Source organism: Ranitomeya imitator, chromosome 6, assembly GCF_032444005.1.
Source record: "Ranitomeya imitator isolate aRanImi1 chromosome 6, aRanImi1.pri, whole genome shotgun sequence".
Lineage (NCBI taxonomy): Eukaryota > Metazoa > Chordata > Amphibia > Anura > Dendrobatidae > Ranitomeya > Ranitomeya imitator.
The window spans coordinates 115355167-115375797 of NC_091287.1; the positions used below are offsets into that span (position 1 = coordinate 115355167).

Genomic DNA, 20631 nt, shown 5'->3' on the forward strand with positions numbered 1-20631 from the left:
GTGCTTTTCAGGTCACCAAGGAACAAGTGCTCATGAAGGAGGCTGTGGGGCTGAGGTACCGCAGGGCAAATGTGACCGGAGGTCTGGATACTGCTACCGTCCCAAGACCAGCTATTGCAACCAGCATTAGTCAGCGGCGAGCAGATGCTCCAGGGTTTAAGTCCTGCTTTTTCCCTACTAAACATGCCCGTGGGATGACTTCTCATTGGAGGTCGGAGGGCACATTCTCAGGTCCTAAGGTGGCTCAGATTGGACCACTGGCAAGGTCCCGGAAGGCCGCAACTATAAAAGGCTTGCATCGCAGCTCAGCCATGCGCTAGTATAAACTGAAATCGTGTGTGGAATTGCGTATGTTCTGGTGAAAGCTCCTAAATGATCCCCTTCCTTAGCGTTGTTGTCTGAGTGTGGGTGATTGGAGCTGACATGGCGCCAGTTAAGTGCCATCCAGCATGAGGCATGATCTTACTGTGTCAATTCAGCAGCATTCGCCAGTGCAGTGCCATGCGCAGCTAGTGCGTGTTCCGGTCCCTAGGTTGGGGCGGTTAGTGGCATCCGCCAGAGCAGCGCTACTCGCACTCAGTGCACTAAATCTTTATTTAGTTAGTTTACTCCCTGCCACCACAGTTCTGGCGTTGAGCGCTAGTGGGTCTAGAAGGACCTTAAGCCCGCGTCTTTGGGGCAGAGTCCTGTGACCACACACTAGTGTTCACTCTGCGGTATCGCAGCCCTGTCACGCAACAGGGTTTGCCTCCATGCATACCGGGTGAAGCTAACCCATTTGTGTTTCTATTATACCGCCATATACAGTCCGCCATTACCGAGCAGCATGTAATATCTCTGCATGGTGGACCCCGGCCTGCGAACGCATCTTATATCTTTCTTTTTATTTTTGGTGTGTTCCGCCAGCCCTAACAGGGTGTACAAGGTTTCTCGACTTTCTATTGAACCATTCTGATAATTCTGATCTGCACTTGTGATCATTCTGCATCCGATTTTGAGTGATCAGTGGGGGACTCAGGACATGAATCTTCACTTACCTGCAAAATAAGTAAGGGTCTGTTTACATGGACTGACAGGAGGCATGATACTGCGACCAATCGGCAAACTTTTACCGATTGAAGGTCATTTAAATGCCTGTTTACACAGACAGGCCAAAGTAAATTATGTGCATTGAGTAATACATACTAGATCGCTCAGTGTTCATAGACTGCTGTGGTTCTTAGAAGAATGGTCCCTGTTTACACATCAGTAAACAACGTCGAAAAAGATGATCTTTTGTGCTGCACTGAAGATCATTTCACCAATGAATGATCATTTTGCTGGATGCAAGGCAAGAGAATTATGACATGAGGATTTTTTACAGCGCTCGATCATGATTATCTTTCAGTGCAAATGTACTTTGCCTAGATGATAAAAACAAAAGATAGGTGCCCTTTTTAATAAGTTTTCTATATTTTATGACTTACCTTAACCATGTTACTTTTATAAACATAATCTAGCATATATTATAAATTTGATGCACACTACCTACTAGATTTTTGCTCAATTTGCAACCCAATTATTTGCACCATGGTAGAACTTTTGGAATAACTCTATAATTTTTCCCACATAGGTTACATATACAGTGGGGCAAAAAAGTATTTAGTCAGTCAGCAATAGTGCAAGTTCCACCACTTAAAAAGATGAGAGGTGTCTGTAATTTACATCATAGGTAGACCTCAACTATGGGAGACAAACTGAGAAAAAAAAATCCAGAAAATCACATTGTCTGTTTTTTTATCATTTTTTTTGCATATTATGGTGGAAAATAAGTATTTGGTCAGAAACAAACAATCAAGATTTCTGGCTCTCACAGACCTGTAACTTCTTCTTTAAGAGTCTCCTCTTTCCTCCACTCATTGCCTGTAGTAATGGCACCTGTTTAAACTTGTTATCAGTATAAAAAGACACCTGTGCACACCCTCAAACAGTCTGACTCCAAACTCCACTATGGTGAAGACCAAAGAGCTGTCAAAGGACACCAGAAACAAAATTGTAGCCCTGCACTAGGCTGGGAAGACTGAATCTGCAATAGCCAACCAGCTTGGAGTGAAGAAATCAACAGTGGGAGCAATAATTAGAAAATGGAAGACATACAAGACCACTGATAATCTCCCTCAATCTGGGGCTCCACGCAAAATCCCACCCCGTGGGGTCAGAATGATCACAAGAACGGTGAGCAAAAATCCCAGAACCACGCGGGGGACCTAGTGAATGAACTGCAGAGAGCTGGGACCAATGTAACAAGGCCTACCATAAGTAACACACTACGCCACCATGGACTCAGATCCTGCAGTGCCAGACGTGTCCCACTGCTTAAGCCAGTACATGTCCGGGCCCGTCTGAAGTTTGCTAGAGAGCATTTGGATGATCCAGAGGAGTTTTGGGAGAATGTCCTATTGTCTGATGAAACCAAACTGGAACTGTTTGGTAGAAACACAACTTGTCGTGTTTGGAGGAAAAAGAATACTGAGTTGCATCCATCAAACACCATACCTACTGTAAAGCATGGTGGTGGAAACATCATGCATTAGGGCTGTTTCTCTGCAAAGGGGCCAGGACGACTGATCCGGGTACATGAAAGAATGAATGGGGCCATGTATAGTGAGATTTTGAGTGCAAACCTCCTTCCATCAGCAAGGGCATTGAAGATGAAACGTGGCTGGGTCTTTCAACATGACAATGATCCAAAGCACACCGCCAGGGCAACGAAGGAGTGGCTTCGTAAGAAGCATTTCAAGGTCCTGGAGTGGCCTAGCCAGTCTCCAGATCTCAACCTTATAGAAAACCTTTGGAGGGAGTTGAAAGTCCGTGTTGTCAAGCGAAAAGCCAAAAACATCACTGCTCTAGAGGAGATCTGCATGGAGGAATGGGCCAACATACCAACAACAGTGTGTGGCAACCTTGTGAAGACTTACAGAAAATGTTTGACCTCTGTCATTGCCAACAAAGGATATATTACAAAGTATTGAGATGAAATTTTGTTTCTGACCAAATACTTATTTTCCACCATAATATGCAAATAAAATGTTAAAAAAACAGACAATGTGATTTTCTGGATTTTTTTTTCTCAGTTTGTCTCCCATAGTTGAGGTCTACCTATGATGTAAATTACAGACGCCTCTCATCTTTTTAAGTGGTGGAACTTGCACTATTGCTGACTGACTAAATACTTTTTTGCCCCACTGTACATGGTAGGGGTTCAGCTCTCTGGTAGCTGAGTGGATATGCATAGACACTGTGTTTCAATGTCAAAACAAAGTATATGATGCTTCACAGCTCCAAAATGAAAACAGCCTTTCTTCAGCACAAATAAATAATATAAACAGTTCTTTCTTCTGCACAATCCAACAAAGTAAATGTGACAGTGTTACCAATCTTGGTTTTGCAGGCAGCAGCAGCTGTAGCAGTTTTAAACACTTTTACTAACAAATACACCTCTGATCAGCTCCAGAACAACTCATCTCCTTACCTGTCTCAGCTGCCTTTTATTCAACTTGTAAGACCTGGACTGGAGTATTGAATGACCTTTACTACCCAAGATCTTTTGGTTGCTCCTAAATCCTCAAATCAAAATCCAAATAAATGAACTACACAGTAACCTAGTGTGACTTTCCAGAAAATAACATCACTGAGGTCAGCCACCTCAGTGACACATACACGCTGTCAACCACTTTTCCTGATGCTGTTTCACATTACAGTGTGTTAGGTGTCGAGTTCCCGCCACTGCACAGGGGGAATCTTGAACCATGTCCTCTGTGGTCTCCCATTCTTCCCCAGCCGCAGAGGAGCCTGCCCAGCAAAGACATCGATCCCAGCATCTTGCCCAGGCTGATGCTGTGCATCTGGTTACCACTGTCATTCCTGGTTCATAACCATAACCAACAGTGGACAGCGGCGAGCAGACGTTCCTGGGACTAAGTCCTGCTTTTTCTCAACTGAGCATGCCCGTGGGATGACCTCCCATTGGAGCGTTCCCAAAGCCACCCGGCAGCCTTGCACCACGTACCTAGGCACTAAGCGCTTCCCATTTACAACTGTGTTGCCCATTCTCATGCGCACTATCTTACCTTGCGGTACCCAGCAGTGCTCTCAGCACATATCCTTAATAGCAGGCTTCCACTACTCTGAGGGCAATGACCTTTGGATTTAGCTGTTATTAGGTCATTAGAGACTTTAGTGAGGGCAGTTTCAGTGGAGTGTAAAGAGCGGAAACCAGATTGTAAGGGGTCAAGAAGAGAGTTATCCGAGAGATAGCGGATTAGACAGGAGTGGACCAAGCGTTCCCGGAGTTTAGAGATGAAGGAAAGGTTAGAGACAGGTCTGTAGTTAGCAGTGCAGTTCTGGTCCAGGGATGGCTTTTTAAGTAAAGGGGTTATGGTGGCATGTTTAAATGAGGAGGGAAAGATACCTGAAAAAAGAGAGAGGTTAAATATTTTAGTCAGGTGAGTGGTGACCACTGGTGACAGAGACTGCAGGAGATGTGAAGGAATGGGGTCACTGTTGCAGGTTGTAGGCCGAGCAGAAGCGAGGAGCTTGGAAACTTCTTGTTCTGAAACAGGCTCAAAGATGTCTAGGGAGCTTGAGGTGCGGCAGGGAAGGGGATCCAGGCACTGAGGAGATTGCGCTGAGATATTCTGATGGATGTGGTTGATTTTTTTTGAGAAATAAGTGGCCAGATCCTCACCGCTCAGGTTGGTGATGGGGGCCTGTACTTTAGGTTTCAGGAGGGAGTTTAAGGTTTCAAAAAGTCGTTTTGGGTTGTTGGATAGTGAGGTGATGAGTGTGGTGAAGTAGGATTGTTTGGCCAGATAAAGGGCAGAGTTATAGGTTTTCAGCATGAACTTATAGTGGATGAAGTCTTCTGCTAAGAGAGATTTTCTCCACTGCCACTCTGCACACCTTGAGCAACGCTGAAGAAAGCGTGTTTGCATAGTGTGCCAGGGCTGCCGTTGTCCGTGTCGGGTCTTTCTGCGTGTCATGGGTTTGGAAGCTTCTAATAGGTTTTTTTGGAAACATCTGAGTTAATTACAGACACACTTGTAGATGTATTTACATTTACACCTGAATCACACTGCTTCTTTGTGTAGCATCATGGGAAAGTTTCAAGAAATCAGCCAATATATTAAAAAGAGAATTGTGGACTTGAACAAGTCTTTCTCATCCTTGGGTGCAATTTCAAGATACCTGAAGGTGCCTTGTTCATCTGTACAAACAATTATATGCAAGTACAATCAAGATGGAAATGTCCAACAATCATGCCGCTCAGAAAAAAGACGGGTTCTATGTCCCATAGATGAACGTATTTTGGTCCAACATGTGCATATCAACCCAAGGACAAAAGCCAAAGACCTTGTGAAATGATGGCGGATGCTGGTAAGATTGTGTCAATATCCATGGTGAAACGAATACTGTATCAACATGGGCTGAAAAGCCACTCTGCCAGGAAGAAGCCATTACTCCAAAAGAAACATTAAAAAGCCAGATTAATGTTTGCAAAATGAACACAGGAACAAAAATCATTATTTTTGAAGACGTCCTGTGGTCTAATGAAACTAAAATTGAACTTTTTGGGCATAATGACCATCGTTATGTTTGGAGGAAAAACGGGGGTGGCAGCATCATGTTGTGAGGTTGCTTTGCTGCAGGAGGGGCTGGTGCACTTCACAAAATAGATGGCATCATGAGAAAAGAATGATGGCAATACTTATTATGTGGCAATACTGAAGCAACATCTCAAGACATCAACTAGGAAGTTAAAGCTTGGGCAGAAATGGGTCTTCCAATTGGAAAATGACCCAAAGCATACTCCCAAAATGGTAACAAAGTGGCTTAGGGATAACAAAGTCAATGTTTTGGTGTGGCCATCACAAAGCCCTGATCTCAATTCTGTTGAAAATGTATGGGCAAAGCTGAAAAGGCAAGTGCGAGCAAGGCGACCTACAAACCTGGATTAGTTACACCAGTTTTGTCAGGAGGAATGGGCCCGAATTCCAACCAACTATTGTGAGAAGCTTGTAGAAGTATATCCCGATTGTTTGACCCAAGTCATTCAGTTTAAGGGCAATAGCTCCAAATGCTAATGAAATGTATGTAAACTTTTGACTTTGCAAGAAGTAATAAAAATGCCTTAAAACATTCTCTCTCTCTCATTATTCTGACATTTGGCAAATATTAATAATTATGATAATCCTAATTGACCTAAGATTGGAAAGGTTTATTCTGATTTCATGTCAGATATTGAGAAAAACATGCATGTGTCTTTTTATGAAGTGTATGGAAATTTCTGGTTTCAACTGTCTATACCATATTTTTTGAACTATAAGACACACTTTTTTCCTCCAAAAATGTGGAGGAAATTCTTATTCATTCTTAGAGTCCGGATGTACTTGCTTTTGCTGTGGAGGGGAGGTGGGGGAGCATTAGCGGCAGAGCAGCAGCTCACAGGAGCCTGGAGTTCGAGTCTGCGGCTTACTCCCATGCCTGCTGCTAAAAAGAAATGAATATTCACTGCTTTCCATGCCAATTTATGTTAAAAAGCATCCTGGTATGCATGGCCTCATCCTTATCCTGGTATGATTGGCACCCATCCCCGACCTGGTATCCATGGCCCCCACCTAATCCTAATATGATTGACCTCCTTCCCCATCCTGGTATGCATGACGCCATCAGAAAAACATTAAAAAAATATAATTACACTCATCTTCCTCTGCTCCCACGCAGCATCTTGTTCCGGAGCCAGCAGTTGCTTTTTGCTTGTAAGAAGTGCATGGCAGGGATGTCATGTGCTTTTTACAAGCCGAAGAACAGCTGCCAGAATACTCACTGCTCCCCACGCTGGGACTATGTGCTTGGAGGGCAGTGACTATTCATTGCTCTTTAGTAGCGATCACAGTGTCAGACGAAGGCTTCCTGCAACTTGCCGGACCGTCACATGTCCCCGCTACAAAAGGGAATGAATATAAAATGCTCTCCACTCCCTGAGCTCATGCAAAATTTAAAACACCCTACATCAAAAACTACTACATCTAGTATTTCCTGTAACCTCCTTGATATTTAAGGGCAGCACAAAGTCTTCTAGGCATGGAATGAACAAGCTGGTGACATATAAAAACATTTATCTTTTTCAATTCTTCAAGAATCGCCTCTTTTAGAGCCTGGATGCTGGATGGAGAGTGATGCTCAACTTGACTCTTTTATAGTCAATTGTCTACAACACACCTGTTTAGTGAATTATTAGACTTATCTGTGGTTGAATTGGTAATTAGAATTTTGGAGTCTAGAATTTAATTGGGGTGTACACATTTTTGCAACATAGTCTTGAATTAATTTGTTAGGAAAATTACATATTGGGTTTGCAAAATAACAAACCTTGTTTGCAATCAGTGGCACACATTTGTGGGAATATTTTGTATTTAGTATTTCATTTTAAATAAGAATGTATTGTAAAATTGCAGAAACTATTGAGACTTATGTACTTAACAATACTTTGAGAATTTTATAAGCCTTTCATAATTCAGAGTCATTCAGCTACCCAGGGAGTCACTACTTTTAATAATCTAAGGTAGGCACCATAGCTTTATATTGATGCCATTTGTTACACTGCTGTGTTCTATCAATATAATACTCATCCTGTTGAATACACCCTGAGGCTAATGGTTCCACTAGATCTAGTTTAAGTTGTAGCAGTACTATACTTTAGGAAATGTAGACACTTTGAAAAACTGATGTGCCTCTGAGGACGAGTTGATTTCTTTCATTGGAGTGTGAATCAAGCTAAGAACATATGTTCATAACCAAAGTTTCAAGTAAAGGAAAATGGACCAAACCTAAATTCCTGATGGACTATAGGAAAAGCTTCAATTTTACTTTGGTCTAAAAGTACAGCAGTGAAGTGTGTATGTGTGATAAAATTCTGATATTAATTACTACTCTATTTGAGTAGACTAGTGTAAAATATTTTCTGAGCTTCACACGCATGCTACAAGATAGCTCTTACAATACAGAAGAACCCACAGGGTCAATATACAGTATCACATACATATAAATGGAAATACTTTTTTTTTATAAGACCAAGGCCATGATTCATGAAGACAGGTGTTGGTCATGTAGGTCTTGATGAGGGGACTTGCTGGAGTCAGACGCTCTTGATTCATGAAGAGAAACGTGCCTTTTCATGAGTCTGGACCATCTGACGAGTGTCATGTTCCTCCGTGCGCTATGCCAGAATTCTCTCTCCAATCAGGTACAGTCAGGAGTGTGATTTCTGGCACAGAGAATGCCACAGCTGATCAGGAATTAGAAGAGCGGAGGTGTCCTGTCCCAGCTCGATTCATTTTGGCAGAGCTGGAAGAAAATCATAAAATTTAAACTCCGAGTTGTGCCAAAATATTGTAACTTTTCAAAGCTTTTACGCAACAATTCTTGCTTGAAAGCATTGATGAATTGGGCCCCAAATATATAATCTATTGTCTATCTCCTTTTTTGTGCTTTAAGTAGGAAGCTACAATCAGCATAGAACCTGCACTTATAGTTACCTATAGAGATTTTCTTTTCAATACAGCTAATCTTTTTTGCTCAGAAAGTACTTTTCACAAGTTTAAATTAAATTGTCAAATTCCTTGATTGAATAAATGTGATCATCCTTTTTTTGGCTTCTAACCTTAAAACCAATGCCTTGTTGATTATGTACCAATACCTCATTAAACTAGATATTGAAAAGAGAAAATAATCCTCTTTCCACTTTCCATTTCAAATTTTGCTTTCTTTAAGTAAAGCAGACCTCACTTTATTGCTCGCATTCAATAGCTCTTCGTCCAGTATTTTTTTTTCTGGGTTGCCTTTCTTCAACAAATGTCTCATTAATTCAGTTCAACAAATGTCTTGTTAATTTTTTATTGGAAAAATGTAAGATCATAATTATTGATTCTACGTAATCAAGAACTGGCCATATGGTATTGCTTGTTTTAAATTGTATGGATGATGATTATTAAAATGCAAAAGGGCACTTATTGAAGTTAGCTTCCTGTGCCAAATGAAAAATATGAAATCCACATAGTCGTAAAAATATCTAATATCCTGTAAAAATGGGTTCTCCAAAAATATACATATTTTACTTTTTGTTGAACTACAAGAGGAAAATAATTGCTTAAATACAGGAGACTGGATTCACCATCACTGTAAACCCTCTATGTACACTGTTTTCCATTGAAACAAATTGTGGCATAGTACAAAGCACAATACTCACAAACAAAATATAAAAATACTCACTGTTAGGACTGGCGGAACGCACCAAGAGAGATGATATAGATGCGTTTGCAGTCCGGGGTCCACCGTGCAGGTGAAACCTGCTGCTAGGAAATGACAGACAATATGGCGGTATTCAAAAGTATACACGCGTGGGTTAAACCTCACCCAGCGTGAAGAAAGCGATCCTGTTGCGTCACAGGACCGCGGTACCGCACATAGAGCGCGAGCAAGTGGTCAGCGAACTAAACCCCAACAGGGATTGTAGTCCGATTAGACCCTTGCTGGCACTACACCGCTACTGGGTGTGAAAGGAATTATATAATTAAGGCACCGAAGTGCGAACTGTGCCGTGCTGGCAGGCACCACTAAGCACCCAGACGTGGGTCAGGAAGCGCACACTGGCGCGTGGCACCGCACTGGCGGTCACAGCAGTAGACGCTGACACGTGTGTGACACGTTGAGTGATAAGTCGGGCGCTAGATAGCAGCCATACTCCATACGCGAACAATCATACAATAGGGTAGGGGTATTTAAAGAACGACTTGCACTCACAACAAACACACGTATTAAATTGTACACTAGCGCATGGCCGTGCGGTCATGCGCAGTTTATATAGTTGCAGGACAGGAAGCGGCCACAGAAACTTTGCCCTTCCAAGACCTGCCAAGAGGACCAATAGAATGCGCTGCAGAGTCTGAGCACATGACCCTCGATCTCCAACGGGAGATCTTGCCCTGGGCATGCTCAGAGTGCGCAGACAAGGACTTAGTCCCAGAGAAGTCCACTCGCTGCTGACCAGTATAGGCTTTACAGGCAGAAGCTGGAGAAGCAGCAGTAACTCTTCTCACAGAGTCAGACTGAGCGAGACGCTGGGATCGACGTCCCTGCTGAGCAGGCTCCACTGCGGCTGGAGGAGAATGGGAGACCACAGCGGAGACGGATCGAGATTCCCCCTGTGCAGCAGAGGAAACTCGACTCCTAACACTCACTTCTCCCTGCCTTTTTAGTACATCCCAGACTGTCTTTATCCACATTTCCTATGGTATCCTAATGTATTATAAACTTCTTCTGTTCAATGTCTAGAAAGATAATTCTTATCTTTCAATGGACCTAATAACAATCTACAAAACTACAATGTGGTTTTCCATGGAACATAAGCAAGTGACAATAGGTCGATCTTGGAGGATTTATGTAATTTTCGCAGGAAATACCAACTAGGTTTTTAGCTAAATCCTCCATGAAAAATCGCCATGTCTATAACACCAAACAGTAGAAAGATTCAGAGTGACTGCTTTAAATGGAACAACATAGTCAAATCACCCTTAAAGTATTCATCTAGGGATATAGTGAGCATTATCTTTTTCATTTTGGTGTTTTTTTTTGTTTTCCAATTTACAAATGGTCGATGAAGAATTTAAAAGTGAATAAAGAGAAACTGGCTGAAGGTTGCAATTTTAAAAACAAAAAATAAATCCAGCTATTGTAGGCATGTGTGTTATCGACAGAAACATTTCCTAATGTAGGATTTATCGGGACATGTGTCAAAATGGTAACTGGTTTCCCTCCTAACTCCATTTTTTAATCATATTTAGCATCTCCTGGTGTAACAATATATAGGTACCAAGGAATCTGATAGCGTGGGATAAAACCAGTCTGAGAACAAAGCTGCAGTAAAAGATGTATTTAAACAAAACAGAAATGCTAACAAAACTAACACAGATATTCCTGCAATTGTAATGAGGTGCTCAGCACAATATGGTAATCACAGCACAGTGAATAGCGGGACGCGACCGCTAATATGAACCAGTCCAGCAAGGATGTGACGAGGGGGCAAACAAGACAATTGACAAGGAAGTCCAGTAGGTTATTAGTGGAAATGCACACAGTACTTAAACTTGGGAATCCAGCAGAAGTGAAGTGGAAATGCACACAGTACTTAACGAGGAAGTCCAGCAAAACTTGATCCCACGTGTGCACAGCACTTGTTTGTGGAAGTTCAATAATATGCAGGTGGTGCATTGAGTATGAAGTCCTGAGAAAGGATGAAGGGAAAAAGAGGGAGAGTGCCATCTAAGCATAGTAGATGAGCAAAACTCTCTTGATGAGAAAAGCAACACTAGAATCTTGCTCACCTGGTGTGGTTGTGCAAAGAGGCACAACACTGGGAAAAGCTTAGCAAACAAGGGAAATCCTTCCACAGGTGTGCTGCCAGTCACAGCAGTTCCAGAGGTGAGATGTGTTGTGTTAGGCAATTCAGTAACACAATGTACATAGCGATCAGAGCACATACAGTGATCTGACAATAACCCAAAATAATACAACGAGCTCTGAGACGTGGAAACTCTGTAGACCGCAATTCCTGATCCTCTCCAAACACAACTAGAGGCAGCTGTGGATTGCGCCTAACGCTCCCTATGCAACTCGGCACAGCCTGAGAAACTAACTAGCCTGAAGATAGAAAAATAAGCCTACCTTGCCTCAGAGAAATACCCCAAAGGAAAAGGCAGCCCCCCACATATAATGACTGTGAGTAAGATGAAAAGACAAACGTAGGGATGAAATAGATTCAGCAAAGTGAGGCCCGATATTCTAGACAGAACAAGGATAGGAAAGATAACTTTGCGGTCTACACAAAACCCTAAAGAAAACCACACAAAGGGGGCAAAAAGACCCTCCGTACCGAACTAACGGCACGGAGGTACACCCTTTGCGTCCCAGAGCTTCCAGCAAAACAAATAGACAAGCTGGACAGAAAAAATAGCAACAAATAGCAAAGAAGCACTTAGCTATGCAGAGCAGCAGGCCACATGAATGATCCCGAGAAACACAAGTCCAACACTGGAACATAGACAGGAAGCATGGATCAAAGCATCAGGTGGAGTTAAGTAGAGAAGCAGCTAACGACCTCACCAGATCACCTGAGGGAGGAAACTCAGAAGCTGCAGTACCACTTTCCTCCACTAACGGAAGCTCCCGGAGAGAATCAGCCGAAGTACCACTTGTGACCACAGGAGTGAACTCTGCCACAGAATTCACAACAGTACCCCCCCCTTGAGGAGGGGTCACCGAACCCTCACCAGAGCCCCCAGGCCGACCAGGATGAGCCACATGAAAGGCACGAACAAGATCGGGAGCATGGACATCAGAGGCAAAAACCCAGGAATTATCTTCCTGAGCATAACCCTTCCATTTAACCAGATACTGGAGTTTCCGTCTTGAAACACGAGAATCCAAAATCTTCTTCAGAATATACTCCAATTCCCCCTCCACCAAAACCGGGGCAGGAGGCTCAACAGATGGGACCATAGGTGCCACGTATCTCCGCAACAATGACCTATGGAATACGTTATGTATGGAAAAAGAATCTGGAAGGGTCAGACGAAAAGACACAGGATTAAGAACCTCAGAAATCCTATATGGACCAATAAAACGAGGTTTAAACTTAGGAGAGGAAACCTTCATAGGAATATGACGAGAAGATAACCAAACCAGATCCCCAACACGAAGTCAGGGACCCACACGGCGTCTGCGATTAGCGAAAAGTTGAGCCTTCTCCTGGGACAAGGTCAAATTGTCCACTACCTGAGTCCAAATCTGCTGCAACCTGTCCACCACAGTATCCACACCAGGACAGTCCGAAGACTCAACCTGTCCTGAAGAGAAACGAGGATGGAACCCAGAATTGCAGAAAAACGGCGAAACCAAGGTAGCCGAGCTGGCCCGATTATTAAGGGCGAACTCAGCCAAAGGCAAAAAGGACACCCAGTCATCCTGATCAGCAGAAACAAAGCATCTCAGATATGTTTCCAAGGTCTGATTGGTTCGTTCGGTCTGGCCATTAGTCTGAGGATGGAAAGCCGAGGAAAAAGACAAGTCAATGCCCATCCTACCACAAAAGGCTCGCCAAAACCTCGAAACAAACTGGGAACCTCTGTCAGAAACAATATTCTCTGGAATGCCATGCAAACGAACCACATGCTGGAAGAACAAAGGCACCAAATCAGAGGAGGAAGGCAATTTAGACAAAGGTACCAGATGGACCATCTTAGAATAGCGATCACAGACCACCCAAATGACTGACATCTTTTGAGAAACAGGAAGGTCAGAAATAAAATCCATAGAGATATGTGTCCAAGGCCTCTTCGGGACCGGCAAGGGCAAAAGCAACCCACTGGCACGAGAACAGCATGGCTTAGCCCGAGCACAAATCCCACAGGACTGCACAAAAGTACGCACATCCCGCGACAGAGAGGGCCACCAAAAGGATCTAGCCACTAACTCTCTGGTACCAAAGATTCCAGGATGACCAGCCAACACCGAACAATGAAGTTCAGAGATAACTCTATTCGTCCACCTATCAGGGACAAACAGTTTCTCCGCTGGGCAACGATCAGGTTTATTAGCCTGAAATTTTTGCAGCACCCGCCGCAAATCAGGGGAGATGGCAGACACAATTACTCCTTCCTTGAGGATACCCGCCGGCTCAGATAAACCCGGAGAGTCGGGCACAAAACTCCTAGACAGAGCATCCGCCTTCACATTTTTAGAGCCCGGAAGTACGAAATCACAAAGTCAAAACGGGCAAAAAACAACGACCAACGAGCTTGTCTAGGATTCAAGCGCTTGGCAGACTCGAGATAAGTCAAGTTCTTATGATCAGTCAATACCACCACGCGATGCTTAGCTCCTTCAAGCCAATGACGCCACTCCTCGAATGCCCACTTCATGGCCAGCAACTCTCGGTTGCCCACATCATAATTTCACTCAGCAGGCGAAAACTTCCTGGAAAAGAAAGCGCATGGTTTCATCACTGAGCAACCAGAACCTCTCTGTGACAAAACAGCCCCTGCTCCAATCTCAGAAGCATCAACCTCGACCTGGAACGGAAGAGAAACATCTGGTTGACACAACACAGGGGCAGAAGAAAAACGACGCTTCAACTCTTGAAAAGCTTCCACAGCAGCAGAAGACCAATTGACCAAATCAGCACCCTTCTTGGTCAAATCGGTCAATGGTTTGGCAACACTAGAAAAATTGCAGATGAAGCGACGATAAAAATTAGCAAAGCCCAGGAACTTTTGCAGACTTTTCAGAGATGTCGGCTGAGTCCAATCATGGATGGCTTGGACCTTAACAGGGTCCATCTCGATAGTAGAAGGGGAAAAAATGAACCCCAAAAATGAAACATTCTGCACACCAAAGAGACACTTTGATCCCTTCACAAACAAAGAATTAGCACGCAGGACCTGAAAAACCGTTCTGACCTGCTTCACATGAGACTCCCAATCATCCGAGAAGATCAAAATGTCATCCAAGTACACAATCAGGAATTTATCCAGGTACTCACGGAAGATGTCATGCATAAAGGATTGAAACACTGATGGAGCATTGGCAAGTCCGAACGGCATCACTAGATACTCAAAATGACCCTCGGGCGTATTAAATGCAGTTTTCCATTCATCGCATTGCCTGATTCTCACCAGATTATACGCACCACGAAGATCTATCTTAGTGAACCAACTAGCCCACTTAATCCGAGCAAACAAATCAGATAACAATGGCAAGGGGTACTGAAATTTAACAGTGATCTTATTAAGAAGGCGGTAATCTATACACGGTCTCAGCGAACCATCCTTCTTGGCTACAAAAAAGAACCCTGCTCCTAATGGCGACGATGACGGGCGAATATGCCCCTTCTCCAGGGATTCCTTCACATAACTGCGCATAGCGGTGTGCTCAGGCACGGATAAATTAAACAGTCGACCTTTTGGGAATTTACTACCAGGAATCAAATTGATAGCACAATCACAATCCCTATGCGGAGACAGGGCATCGGACTTGGGCTCATCAAATACATCCCGGTAATCAGACAAGAACTCTGGAACCTCAGAAGGGGTGGATGACGTAATTGACAGAAATGGAACATCACCATGTACCCCCTGACAACCCCAGCTGGACACCAACATGGAATTCCAATCCAATACTGGATTATGGGCTTGTAGCCATGGCAACCCCAACACGACGACATCATGCAGATTATGCAACACCAGAAAGCGAATAACCTCCTGATGTGCAGGAGCCATGCACATGGTCAGCTGGGTCCAGTATTGAGGCTTATTCTTGGCCAAAGGTGTAGCATCAATTCCTCTCAATGGAATAGGACACTGCAAGGGCTCCAATAAAAACCCACAACGTTTAGCATAATCCAAGTCCATCAAATTCAGGGCAGCGCCTGAATCCACAAACGCCATGACAGAATACGACGACAAGGAGCATATCAAGGTAACGGACAGAAGAAATTTTGACTGTACAGTACCAATGGCGGCAGACCTAGCAAACCGCTTAGTGCGCTTAGGACAATCAGAGATAGCATGAGTGGAATCACCACAGTAGAAACACAGCCCATTCAGACGTCTGTGTTCTTGCCGTTCAACTCTGGTCATAGTCCTATCGCACTGCATAGGCTCAGGTTTAATCTCAGGTAATACCGCCAAATGGTACACAGATTTACGCTCACGCAAGCGTCGACCGATCTGAATGGCCAAAGACATAGACTCACTCAAACCAGCGGGCATAGGAAATCCCACCATGACATCCTTAATGGCTTCAGAGAGACCCTTTCTGAAAATGGCTGCAAGCGCAGATTCATTCCATTGAGTGAGCACGGACCATTTTCTAAATTTCTGGCAATATAGCTCTATCTCATCCTGAGCCTGACAAAGAGCCAGCCAATTTTTTTCTGCCTGATCTACTGAATTAGGCTCATCGTACAGCAATCCAAGCGCCAGGAAAAACGCATCGATATCACTCAATGCAGGATCTCCTGACGCAAGAGAAAATGCCCAGTCCTGAGGGTCGCCACGCAAAAAAGAAATGACGATCCTAACCTGTTGCGCTGGGTCACCAGAGGAGCGAGGTTTCAAAGCCAGAAACAGTTTACAATTATTCTTGAAACTCAGAAATTTAGTTCTATCTCCAAAAAACAAATCTGGAATAGGAATTCTCGGTTCTAACAAAGAATTCTGAACCACAAAATTTTGAATATCTTGAACTCTTGCCGTGAGCTGATCTACACATGAAGACAGACCTTTAATGTCCATTGTAACACCTGTGTCCTGAACCACCCAAATGTCTAGGGGAAAAAAAAGACAAATCACAGTGCAAAGGAAAAAAAATGGTCTCAGAACTTCTCTTTTCCCTCTATTGAGAATCATTAGTACTTACGGCTTCCTGTACTGTTGTGTTAGGCAATTCAGTAACACAATGTACATAGCGATCAGAGCACATACAGTGATCTGACAATAACCCAAAATAATAGATCGAGCTCTGAGACGTGGAAACTCTGTAGACCGCAATTCCTGATCCTCTCCAAACACAACTAGAGGCAGCTGTGGATTGCGCCTAAGGCTCCCTATGCAACTCGGCACAGCCTGAGAAACTAACTAGCCTGAAGATAGAAAAATAAGCCTACCTTGCCTCAGAGAAATACTCCAAAGGAAAAGGCAGCCCCCCACATATAATGACTGTGAGTAAGATGAAAAGACAAACGTAGGGATGAAATAGATTCAGCAAAATGAGGCCCGATATTCTAGACAGAACGAGGATAGGAAAGATAACTTTGCGGTCTACACAAAACCCTAAAGAAAACCACGCAAAGGGGGCAAAAAGACCCTCCGTACCAAACTAACGGCATGGAGGTACACCCTTTGCGTCCCAGAGCTTCCAGCAAAACAAATAGACAAGCTGGACAGAAAAAATAGCAACAAATAGCAAAGAAGCACTTAGCTATGCAGAGCAGCAGGCCACAGGAATGATCCAGAGAAACACAAGTCCAACACTGGAACATAGACAGGAAGCATGGATCAAAGCATCAGGTGGAGTTAAGTAGAGAAGCAGCTAACGACCTCACCAGATCACCTGAGGGAGGAAACTCAGAAGCTGCAGTACCACTTTCCTCCACAAACGGAAGCTCCCAGAGAGAATCAGCCGAAGTACCACTTGTGACCACAGGAGTGAACTCTGCCACAGAATTCACAACAGAGATGCAGCTGAAAGGGGCAAGGCAGACCACCGAGTAGTGAGCAGCTGAAGCAGGGAGTTCCCCAGAACACAGGCAGAAGCTCAGGAGCCAGCAGCACAAAATACTCAGGCACAGAACACCACATGACTCGGACTTTAATAATCAGGACAGACAGGAAGTTCCATGACAGGGTGAGATCCAAGACTCCATCTTGGATCAGGGCGAACAGGAACAAGGGAAGTCCGGAATCCTTACACCTGGGGTCAGTCATTTTTTGGTTGTAGGTGGCACTTGTTAGGGAAAATGCTGACCAGGGACAATTCTGCTGGCTTCGCTATATGATTCACCCCCAACCTTCCTTGGTTTCCAAATATCAAATATTTTATTACTTTTTCTTGGAACTCCAGGTAAGATCCTTGATTCACCGATTTTCGGAACAGCACAAAAGAATTATACAAGGCCACTTGGATTAGGTGTACCTCAAGTTTTTTGTACCAGGCATATTACTTGCGAACAGTGCTGTAGGGCTGTAGCATCTGGTCCTCAAGGTCCACACCACCCATAAATTTATTGGAATCCTGTACACAGACAGCAGAACTTCCCTTGCATACAGACACTTGGCTGCTTCTGCCTCCTGCCGCAGGAGGCAGAATAAAATGTGAGCTGCCTTTTCACTTCCTGGTGTGGCGCTGTCCTTCTCTTCATTTGGACTTGGCTGCTTCTGTCAGCATGAATTGATATGAACATGAGGACATCTTTTTGTCATGAAATTTGACAAGCAGCATGTCCTTATTACAGAGCACCTTCATTTCATCTGCCTTTAATCTTTGAGTGACAAGAGTCTTGGTTCCACTTGGTGTATGGTTCAACAGGCCATCTTTTTCAGATAGGCACCTGAACAGGGGTAAAGTTGTATAATAATCATCTATGCCCAAAATGTACCCCTTATCTAAAAGGGGATGCACCAGTCTCCAGACAATTTTCCTAGCTATATTTAGAGATTGGGCATTCGGGAGGAACAATTTGGGTGTCTTTCCGTTCATACACACTGAATTTCTGTGTGTAGCCACAGTCTTTTTGGCACAATTTATATATTTTCAGTCTGCATTGGACCTTTTATTTGGCATATATTGTTTGAAATGCAACCTGCCCTTGAAAAGAACAAGAGAGTCACCCACAGAGATTTTTTTGGGGGTATATGTCTCTGAAAATGTAGCATTAAAATAACTTAATTGGGGCCTGACCTTGTTAGGTTGGTCATGGCAGGGGTCATTGGGAAGGGGCAATTTGCATTTTCTGCACAGTGTAGGAATTGCAGAATGCTCTCAAATCATTTTCGGTCCCATACCTCTCTACATAGGAGTGTCGTACAGGAGATCAGATGACCAATGAGATCTGATGGTGTTTTTTATGCAAATTGCCTCTTCAGCGAGAAAGAGGATTTGAACTCTATATAGTGGCAGCTGTTGGTAGTAGCGATCCTACAAGTCACAATCAACCCTTTAACAAGCCTTGCAATATGACTTAGGATAAAAGCCAAATTAGAATCTCAATTTGCTTTTGGTGTTTTTTATGAGACTCATGTTTAGAAGCAGGCCCCAAATTTTAAACTATTTACCACATCAACAGGTCTTCAGTTACTATATTTGGAGTAGGATGTGGGGTGGATGGCAAAGAATTGAGTAGCATACAAATTGGTCTGCTCAATCATCAAATTTAACAATTCTTCAGAGAAGAAATTTTTTAAAAATTGACCTCCCTAAACCCTCTGGTGTCTACACGGATGCAGTGGCAGAAATAAATTCTGTCACCCATGGAGGGTTGGATTCTGTGGGCACCCAATCACTTACAGCGGCACTGACGCTAGCATACTCTCGCCCATTGTGCTGGTGCTGAGACTCATCATTGCTAGAACTAGCGTACAAGAACAACATCAGTAAAAACTGCTTGTCTATCTCACTTGTGCTGACTGTATCCAAACAGATCATGGCATAAGCCTCATCCGCTCTATACATACATGCAGCCATTTCAATATATATAAAATACTTTTAAAATGTATTTATTTTTTTTGTTACTTTTTATATTTACCTAATGCTAATGCAGATATATACATATAAAAGTTTTTTTTACTTTTTATATTTAACCAAATCTAATTCCCACCCCCTAACGCTACACCAAGCTAACTATTTCTAAACTAATTACCCAACTAGCTACCGCACTACGCCTAGCTAAAGCTGTCTAACAATTGAAGGATGGACAGACGGACAAAAGAAAAATGGATAAGGAAAAGTATATATATATTAATGTCTCAGACAGAGTAACAAAATGGAGCTGTTCTGCTGTCTCCCCTCATTGGATACCTTGCTGTGATTGGAAAGCTACATTTACTGTCCAATCACAGTGATCAGAGATGCAGGAACATTGTCATTGGCATCTCTTCACATCCTTCCAAATGTTGCGATTGCAGCATCTGGAGGGTTAATCAGCTAGGGGCAGTGCTGGTACAGTCCTTGGCTGTTGGCTGTTCCAGCACCGTCCCTGGTTCTCACTGCATGAGCTGTGCCACTAGCAGCATTGAGTTCCTGCGGTGATCGGGCGGTTGATGATGATATTTTAGCACCTCCTGCATGACTATGCCAGTCAGTCAATCTTGTTTAGATATTCTTTTGCATACTTCTGACTCTGAATTTTATGATGAGGACACAGAAGAGGTTTTCTTCTGATGACTCTCCCATGAAGGCGATATTTGTGCAGGAGTCTCTGAACAGTAGAACACTGTACCACAACTCTGGTGTCTACTAAATCTTTCTGAAGGTCTTTTGCAGTCAAGTGGGGGCTATAAACTGCCTCTCTAGCAATCCTATGTGCAGCTCTCAATAAATTTTGCTTTGTTTTCCGGACCTTATCTTGATCTCCTCTTTCCTGTTAATTGCCATTTGTTACATTTTGAACTGAGGAAAGGGAAACTTGAAAATACTTTGCTATCTTCTTATAGCCTTCTGCTTCGTGAGCATCCATCATTTTCATTTTCAGAGTACTAGGCAGATATTTAGAAGAATCCATGGCTGCTGTTTTCTGACACAAGGTTAAAGGAGGCTGGGCTTTCTAAAGCTGGTAAATTTGCATCACTTAGCCTTTCTTAACGATTATAGTGAACAAGCCATAACTCTAATGCTATGTTCACACGCTGTTTTTGCGGCTTTTTTATGCATTTTTATGCAAATTTTCAGATGTTTAATAGTACCAGCAAAGTCTATGAGATTTCAGAAATCTCATGCACATACCTTGTTTTTTTTCTGACTGTTTTGTCAAAGAGCATTTTT

General features: G+C 43.3%; 1 protein-coding gene across 4 annotated transcripts in view; it reads left to right on the forward strand.

Annotated features, from left to right (window-relative positions):
- The window catches only part of RBMS3 (RNA binding motif single stranded interacting protein 3), a 983638-nt gene that overhangs the window by 687931 nt on the left and 275076 nt on the right, over positions 1 to 20631 (forward strand). The window lies entirely within an intron of this gene.